Here is a 9,520-nt window from a genome sequence, read left to right as displayed (position 1 = left end):
TATTCTCAGCCGTTTAACGGAACTATCGACACACCCGTCCTCGACTTCTCGTGGGGCTGGTGGGACGTTCAACTGAGGTTGTGAGGGGACACGTGTTTGTGACAACATGGGCAGTGAATCCCAGGGACCACTTGAGCCACGATGCTACTCAGGAGCAAGGGATGGAGGTGAAGGTTGTTTGGGGTGGGGGGAGGGAGCCTTGAGCTGCCCGTTGAAGAAACCAAGGGCTGAACAGGCAGAAGAAAGGAGGTGGGAGGGCAGCTGGGTGGGAGGAACAGGGTGAGCCAAGATGCAGAGGCTAAAATGAGAAGAGTGAGCTTGATGGATGTGTGGGGCACCCAGCCTTCTGGAGAGGGTCCAGTCGGTCCTCTGCCAAAGAAATCCCTCTGTTTTTCCAGGGCTTCTTCTCTCCCTCCTGTCTTCCCTTCCCTTCTCCCTCCTTCCCTCCCTCTCTTCTTTTTTTCTTTTTCTTCTTTCTACTTCCTTCTCCAAATATTACTACCCATTATTCTCCAGTCACTGTGCTGGGCACAATGAACACACACCAGCTCCTGCCCGTACATAGTTACAAGGATGTGGGAGAGAGAGATAACAAACAACTCACTCTACAAACAGTCCGTTGCAGTGGGGTGGCCGCCAGGAGGGCAAGTCCATGCGGCGGAGAGAGCGTCTATCAGGGAAGCCGATCTCTGTGTGGATGGGGTGGGGCAGGGCAGGAGTGGCAGATGGTTGAGAAGACACGGCCATAAAAATGCCTCCCCTCCAGAGGGGAAGTTCATTTCACCACCTCTCAAATCTGAGCTTGGCCGTGCCACTGGCTTTGGCCAAGGGACATTAGCAAATGTGACACAAGCAGAGGCTTAAGAAGAGCTTGTGCATTGAGACTTGCCCTCCTTTGTGGCCTCTTGGGATCCTGAGACCACGATGTGACAAGCCCTCTGGAGAGGCCACACAGAGGAGGACTGAGGTGCCCCCACCAGCAGTATGCCAACGGCCACACACGTGAGGCCATCCGAGAACATCCAGCCCAGCCAAGGTGCCAGCTGACGGCACATACATCCACGAGCCAGGGGAGACCTGGCAAGACCCACCCAGACTGGCAAATGTAGCGTCATGAGCTGATCAGTGATTGCTGCCGTAAGTCACCACATTTTGTTACACAGCCAAGACTGACTGATACAACAGGGAAAGAGTTCCCTAATGAAGGAAGGCCTGAGCTGGATCTGAACAACCCGTAGGAATTCGCGAGGGAAAGACTAAGAGAGGGTGGAGAATTCCGGACGGAGCAAAGGGTGTGTGCAAAAGCCATGTGGCAGGACACAGAGCAGCTCTTTTATTTTTTAATACTTTATTGAACAGACACCAAGAAAAATGTACAAATTGGTGAACTATCACAGAGTGAATACACACTGTGTAACCAGACCCACATAAGAAACAAAACATGACTGGCACCCCAGAGGACCCCCTGCGCCCCTCCCATCCACCACCTGCCTCCCAGGCTGACCACCATCCTGACTTCTGCCTCCCTAGACAGAAGTGTTTTTGAACTTCTTAGCTTTGAATATCATAGATTGCTTCTGAACTTTGTGCCTCAGAACCCCATAGTATGCACTCTTCTGTGTCTGGCTTCTTTGCTCCACACTATGGTTTTAAGACTCATTCATGTTGTTCTTTCATTCTTGTTGACAAATTCCACTATTTATCCATTCTCCTCCTCATGGACATTTGGGTTGTTTTGGCTATTAAGAATAACACTGCCAGGGCCGGCTGCAGTGGTTAACTTCATATGCTCCACTTCAGTGACCCGGGGTTCAGGGGTTCGGATCCCGGGCCTGGACCTGCACACTGCTCACCAAGCCATGCTGTGGAGTGTCCCACATACAAAATAGAGGAAGATGGGCACAGGTCAGGGCCAATCTTCCTCACCAAAGAAAATAATAACACTGCTATGAGTACTCTTGAACCCATCTTCTGAGGGATATATGTGTACATTTCTGTTTAGTATAGACTAGCGGTGGAGTTGCTGGGTCGTGGGGTTTGCATATAAAACAACTCCTTTGAGGAACAGAAGGGAACAGGTGTGCATCAGCGGAGGGGTGAAACCGCCTGTAGAGCACCGGAGACGTGGAAAGGAGGCTGGTTTTCATGCGAAGTGGGACGGGAGGCCAGGGAGTAGCACGCTCCGAAGACATTTCGATCCCTCTGGGGGCTGTGTGGGGAACAGGTTGGGGTATGAGGCTGGAGACTGTCAGGGGACCAAGGAAACGGGCAGTTGGGTGTGGACAGAGTCTAAGGGAGAGAGAGTGGTGGCCTGGACCAGGATGCCAGTGGCGATGGAGACGAGGGCATGGCGTTCTGGTCATCTAGTGCTGCGGAACACCGCTTAGTGGCTTAAAACATTCATGCCTTTCCTCCCAAGATTATGGGGTTAACTGGGCTCCGCCAGGAGGTTCTCACTTGGGGTCTGTCTTGCACTTATAGTTAGACGGCAACTGGGGCTGGAGCCATCAAGAGCTCAAACAGGCTGCAGCTGAGCTCTCATCTAAGACAGCTTTTTCTCTCTGGTGCCTGGTGCCTGGGCTGGGGCGGCCTGAGCGCTGCGGACTGGGGAGGCCTCTTTTTCTCTCTCTCTCCTCCCCCATGTGGCGAGCTTAGCTTCCTCACAGCATGGCAGCTTCAGAGGAAACGACAGCTGGCTCCCCCAGGAACAAGGTTTCGAAGAGGCCAGGACAGAAGCTGCAAGGCCTCTCATGACCCAGCCTCAGACATCCCAGGACATCGCTTCTACCATATTCTTTTGGTCAAGCAAGTCATTAAGTCCAGCCTGGGTTTCAGGGAAGGGAAATTAGACTCTGCCTCTTCCCGGAGGAGCGGGACGCACGTACCGTGAGGGAAGAGTCGATGGGCAGGGTTGATGGCGGCCATCGTGGCCACTAGCTCCCAAGGATGGATTTGGAGGTCAGAGAAAAGTGACAGGACTGGTTGCTGGCTTGGAGAAAGGCTTTTGCCCTTTCTCTTTCGGAATCTACATGTTAAAATAAAATAACAAATTTTTAAAAATCCGTTCAAACAGCACAAAACATACATGCTTTTCCAGCAGGGGCCACACTGAGGGTTCTTCACAAAGATATGTGCAGCCATTTGAGGTGCCCAGGGGTCAGCAGTGGAAATGCCTCCCAGCATTTCACACAAACAGAAGACACCCCCCTGCAGAGGGCAATGGAGAGAGTTTTTTCATTCCTGACCTACTCGGGAAAACTCGTCCCGATGGTCTTATTTACCCAAGGCCAGCAATTGGCTGAACTTATTTCCCGCTGCATCTCCAAAATGAACTATTCCACTTAGTATCCTGGGCCAGTTCCAAAGGTCAAAGGCTGCTGACATGGAGCAGAAAGATCAGACCTGGTTTCTGCACAATATCTGGGCTGGAGTCCCTTGTCTGCTAACCTACGACCTCTGTGACCTTGGGGACATTACTGAACTCCTTTGTGTCCTTAGGTTCCTCATCAATAAAATCACGATGATAACAGTACCTCCTTCAAAGGGTTGTTGAGAGGATTAAATAAGGTAATGCACGGCACTCCACACAACCCTCAGCAAATAGTGAGTTCTCGGCCAATGTCAGCTGCACAGCAGACAAGTGACGCCCGGTACATTTGTTGAAATTGACGTGCCTGCGCGGGCACTGTCAGCTCGAGGGGCTGGCCCAGGGATCTTATTTGCACTAAGCTTTGGCTTTTAAACCACCCTGATGTGATGGGGTTATCATCAACAAACTTTGCTTTTGATTCCAAAATGTCAAAAAAGTATATATTTCTGCAGTGTTGTCGCAGACACTTCATCTAGGGTGTTTTCTCTCCGTCCACAGCATCCTGTCTCTGCTTGCATTTCACGTTGCCATCATCTCGCACTTTGTGGGGGGAAAAAAGTCTTTATTATTTGCTTTACTGGAAAATGTACACTCCTTAAATAGTGTTATAATGCCTGCAAAAAAAATAAAAAAAATAGTAGAGCTGTCCCCAGGGAAGCAGCCTTTGACTATTCAAACCTGGAAGAAATGAAGGATTTTATTTGTGGAAATTGGGACATCCGGTGTTGTCTACTTAGGAAAGCAGGTTTTTTTTTTTTTTAACTGCCCATCAACACCTCCACACACCAAAAAAATTACTAAAATCTCAGAGAATACATTAATATTTTACATCACAATCTCCCAAGTTCAGGGACCAGTTTCCTTCCAAGTGTGGTTCATTTTACGCCATAGAAGTGATCCGAATCTTATGGAAGCATCTCTTCTCTATATGCACATCTTTGACCTCACAGCAATCCTGCCAGATAGGGACTCTGTGCCCCATTTTACAGATGAAAGCACAAAGGCCCAGAGAGGTTAAGAACTTGTCTGAGATCCACAGGCGTAAACTCTATCGTCTGCCCACTATCCACTATACCACACGTCCTCCATCCTTTTGCTTGAACCTGGATTTCTGTTTCTCAGCATCTCTCTCTGCCACCCACCTTTGCATCGTGTCCTGCAGTATTCCTGGAGGCAGGGAGCAATCAGTGGGGAGAATTTAGCAGGAAAAAAGCGGACAGGCAGATATCTGACATTCCTAAGGCACAAAAGAGACCTCAACCCTCTCGAGGAGCCTGAGGCTCAAAGAGTTTTGAGAGTTGCTGCTTGGTGAAGTTTGAATACAATGTGCTTATTCATACACGCAACTAACCTAGTTACAGAGTGCCTCCTATGTGTCCAGCATGGAGTCAGGCCCTGGTGATACAAAGATGAATTAGGCAGCCCTGCTTACCAGGCCTTCTTGGGGAGTTTGCAGTAAAGTGGGAGTAACGGACATGTACAAGTCCTGGAAGCAGAGTATACGGACAGGTGCTGCAAAATTCCTGAGCCACGAGCTAGGTGTTGTCAATTCCACTGCCTGAATGGCTGGAGAATCTGTCTCCACAGCCACCGCTCTGGTGTAGGCCACCACTGTCACGCACCTGTGTCACCGAGACCAGCAGGGTCTCCGGAGCTCCTGCCTACACCTCTGACCCCTTCTCCACACCACAGCTAAAGGGACAATCTGGCCCGATTTAGTCCTGCAAAGGCTCTTCTGTGTCCTGACGACAGAGTCCATATTGCTGAACTGGCCCCCTCCTTCAAAGGCAGATTCTGGGTCTTGTCTCTCGTTAGGTCCTACTGCAGGGCGGGGCCACGGGTAGACATTCAACTCACGTTTGTTAAATGAATATATGAGGCCAGGGGTCTTTACCCTACAGTGCAGTCTTGTGACATCATAATGCAGACCCCCGCCCAGGAGATGTTCTTACTTTATTTGAAGGATAATCCTTGGTTAATCTAGCTAGGACCTACTATAACCTCTTAACTGGACTGAATTGGAAATTCCTAACAGTTTTTGTATGCTGACGAATGCTACGATTTTAAGAGAGCTGAGATTTTATAAACATGGTATAGAAACACGACAGCACATAGGTACATGTGACCGGTACCCAATTGCTAAGTGTTAGTCTGGCCCATGGCATAAGTCCAGGTATATTGGGATGGATGTGGGTGGGCAGTCAGGGCTACGGGACAAAGTCTGGTTTGCCTTAATCTGTGACCTTGGGAAGGTCACTAAGCAGCTTTAAGCCCCATCTGAAAATGATCCCTGCCTCGTTGGCCTAACGAGGTCACCGTGAAGACCAGATGAGCACTGGCTGGGGGAGGGGCTATTTAACCCCCTTTAGAGCTGTGACACATAAGAGGTGATGGTGGTGCGCAGAGAAAGCAGCTGCCTGTTGTAGGAAGCCCCCACCACACTCCTCTCCTGGAAGTGGTCGGGAGGGTACTCTGGGGTCATGTTTGCTATTCCTATTCTTTCTCGAAGGGGGTCTGGGATGCGGAGATGCAAACCTTCTGTCCAGATTCTCTGCCTGAAGTCATCGGTCCCCATGAGTGGCGGCAGGAAGATCACTGGGCCAGATGTGTTAGAAGTCCTTACAGGGGAGGAATGTTAGAGTCCACGATCTCTGAGGTTCAGACCAGGGATTCTCTGAGATTCTCTTCCTTTCCCTTGGCAGAAGTCAGTTTTAAACAATGACAAGGATTCTAGCAGAATTGGGCAACTTCTAGAAAATCAGTTTCTGGAAACTCCCGGGAAGCCAAGCCTTCAGGCACAGTACTTTTCCTTCCCAAAAATAAAAGTGTGAAAGAAAACTAGTACTGTGAATTCATGCAAGAGGGCAATAACCCAATTCCCCTTGGAAGTCGCACGCCCCCTCTCCCAGCCGGAACTCCAGACCCGGGAGGCTGCACACGCCCCAGAGAGGGACATCTCACAGCGTGGCCCTTGCGTAGCACCTAGCGTGTACCTGGCAGCACGTCCTTGCCCACTGCCAACACGCGAACACTTTTTGATCACCTCCCCAGAAGTTTACTCGGGCCCAGGACACGGGGGTCAACTGTCATTTAGTCCCTGTTTTCTGAGTTCAGACCTATAATGAGTCATTCATTCATCCATTCACTCAACATTGGGAGATTTCTCCGAGCCAGGCTCTGTGCTAAGTGCTCAGATAGAGAAATTAATGAGACACAGCCCTCATTCTCAAGTAGTTCACAGTTTATGGGGGGAAATCATCAAGTAAACATAATGATAATGCAACGTGGAAACAAGATACCGGGTTCATGGGACATTATGAGATTGTACTGAATATTATGGGAATTGTATGAGACAGGCTCTCAGCTGGGCCTACAGCTCTCAGAGAAGGCTCTCTTATGATGGACATGATTGGGCAGGTGTAAGCTGGGTTAAGGTGAAGGGCAGGGAGCAGGGGAGGGAAGGGCATTTCAAAGGGAACAGAATGAGCAGAGGCCTGGAGGTGGCGGGGTGAAGCCAGGACCTGTAGCAGTACAGCATCACTGGATCAAAAAGTGTAAAACCAGGATTGATGGGCAAGGAGGTGGCACAGGGACCAGTCAGGAAGGGCCAGAGCCAAGAGAAGTGAAGGGAAGAGGCATGATGTTGACACATTAATTTAATGAATGTTCAAGTACCTTTTGGAGGCCAGCCTCATGCTCACAGCTGACTCAGGCTCCTATTCCATTTGAAAAACCACCTAAAATTATCTTTCTGCTTTGATGCAAAGAAAAAAAGTTCTTTAGGCTGGGGATCCAACATCTGGTATACAGTTGGTGCTCAATCAATGGTGATCATGGTCTCTCCCTGCCAGGGAGTTGTTACTTCCTGTGCAATGTTCCCCAAAGATGCAACATTCCACCCACAGGACCAATCATTGTGTATGACTGTTGTCATACGAACAGTTGTTTCACAAACAGTTGTATTGTGAGAAATGGCCCATCCCTGCAGCTACTCTCACATGGCATTGCTTAGAGCCCTCTGTCCTCTGAGGCCCTCCTCCTGAGGAAGAGGAAGTCTGATTCTCTTGGCTCTTTGCTTTGGAAAGAAAATGATTTTCAGCCCAACGTCGCCCCACAGCAATTATGGAAAATAAATTGAAGTGTGAAAACAGGAGATGGCTAGCAGATGGGGCAAAATTAGGTGACGCTTGGCTCCTAAGCACTGTGCCCTGCAGGAGACAGAAGCAGACCCTGCTCCCTGGAGTGTGAAATGACCACCTGCCTTCAGATCGAATCAGACAGAAGGCAGCTCCCGCCTCAAGCACCAGGGCACGCGCCCAGGCACCCACGCGCCCCATCGGTACCCTGGGGCCTCCATCGGGCTTCCAGCCTGGCAGATGAGGAGAGCTGGGGCAGGCTGGGGACTCCAGGAAAGGATCTCAAGAGGTTAAGAAAGAACTTATTGGCTTTCTGCCTGATTGGAAAACTGTGCTTATGGTGGGAAACTTGGCAAATGGAGAACAAGGAGGAAGAAAAAGCAATTTAGAGCTGCCCACTTTGACATTCTAGTCCTGTTCATCCTTGGGATAAACTTCCCCACTGGAGTGTCAGCTCCCTTGGGCTGTGATGTCCTGTCCCTGGCTGTGCCCCTGCTACCTAGAAGAGGGCAGCTCACAGGAAGCCACCCAGCTCCTGTCTCCACTGACCCCCACCCAGGCTGCCGTCCCAGCGCTGGCTTCCTTCATCCTTCAGGCTCAGCGCCATGGTCCATCTTCAGAGACCTCGCCAGTTACTTACCTAGAGTTGATTTTCTCCTTTCTGGAACTCACTTCCATCTATAATTATCTTGTTTCCTTGTTTGTTGACCCCCCCCCCCCCCCACCCCCAATCTACCTGAAGGTAGACTCATTCACCTCAGGGCCCTGCCTCAAGGGCACAGGTCTGCTCAGGGCTCATAGCTACCTGTCAATTAGGGAGGAGCCCATCCAGCTTCTAGTATTTCAGTAGTTGAACATGGCAGTGATGAACACAGCCCACGTTTCAGTGCTCAGCAAGCCCTGCCCATTTTCTTCTCCTGGAATATCCCATTTATGTGTGTGTGTGTGTGTGTGTGTGTGTGCGCGAGCGCGTGCGCACGAGCTATGGAAAAGGATAGAGTACCGAGCTGGGGGCTGGGACCTCTAGTCCCTAACTGATTCCTCAGGTACGGGCAAATTCCAGGACTCCAGAGCCTCTCTTTTTCCGTGTTTGTAAAACCAATAAAGTCTGTGCCTGAGGTACAAATTGTGAGCCCCAAACAAGATAAGATCCTGGAACTCCCAAGAGTTTAAACAAACAGTGAAGAAACACACACAGACACACCGTCCCGGAAAGGCCTACACTCATTTTCTGTAAAGCCCCAGAGAGGTACACTTGGAGATTCAGCGGTCCGGGACCCGAGGGGGTACCCCAGCTCTCGGGGAGTCGGCTGGTTCTCCCTCCTCCCCAGAACCTGAGGTCATCTCATCTCTGGACTTCATCTCCGAGGAGAAGGTTCCCAATATTCAAACCCAGGAAAGAGGTCCTTCTCACCACGGCCCCCCAATTTGGAGACGCACGAGCGGGTAGCTCCCCCTAACTCTATCTCCACACTCATTGGCCCCATTCCCAGGCCCTTGGAGCTCCCCGAGGCGCCCTCAGGGGCGGATGGCATGGTTTGGGGCCCTCCTCTCCGCGGGGGGCTGCCTCTCCGAATTGTGAATTGCGCGGGGGCAGGGGACCCGCAGTAGAAGGGTGTGTGTGGGGGAGTTCATACCCGGGACAGGGGGTGGGGGGAGGACGCTGGGCGTAGGGGTGGGAGGGGGCGGGCCCTGCTGGACCAGGTACTGGGACCCGCGGGCTCACCCCTCGCTTGCGTCACCTGGCCCACCGCCCCCGGAGACATCACAATCTGGGGGCCGGGACCCCGCGCCGCATCACCGCGCGTTTGCAACCAAACAATCCAACCAACAACACCCTGGTAAAAAAAAAGCAAGCGGCCTGAGCCCAGCCTCCCGCCCCCGTCCCGCCCCGCCCCGCCCCGCCCCTCGCCCCCGGGGCCCCCGCCCCCGGATGGGGGAGTGAGCTCGAGCCGGGCGCCCCGCACCCCCCGCCCCGCGCCCGCCCGCTGCCCGCCCGCGGCGGGGGCTGCCC

This window comes from Equus quagga, chromosome 20 (genome assembly GCF_021613505.1).
Source record: "Equus quagga isolate Etosha38 chromosome 20, UCLA_HA_Equagga_1.0, whole genome shotgun sequence".
NCBI lineage: Eukaryota > Metazoa > Chordata > Mammalia > Perissodactyla > Equidae > Equus > Equus quagga.
This window is presented reverse-complemented; position numbering follows the sequence as displayed.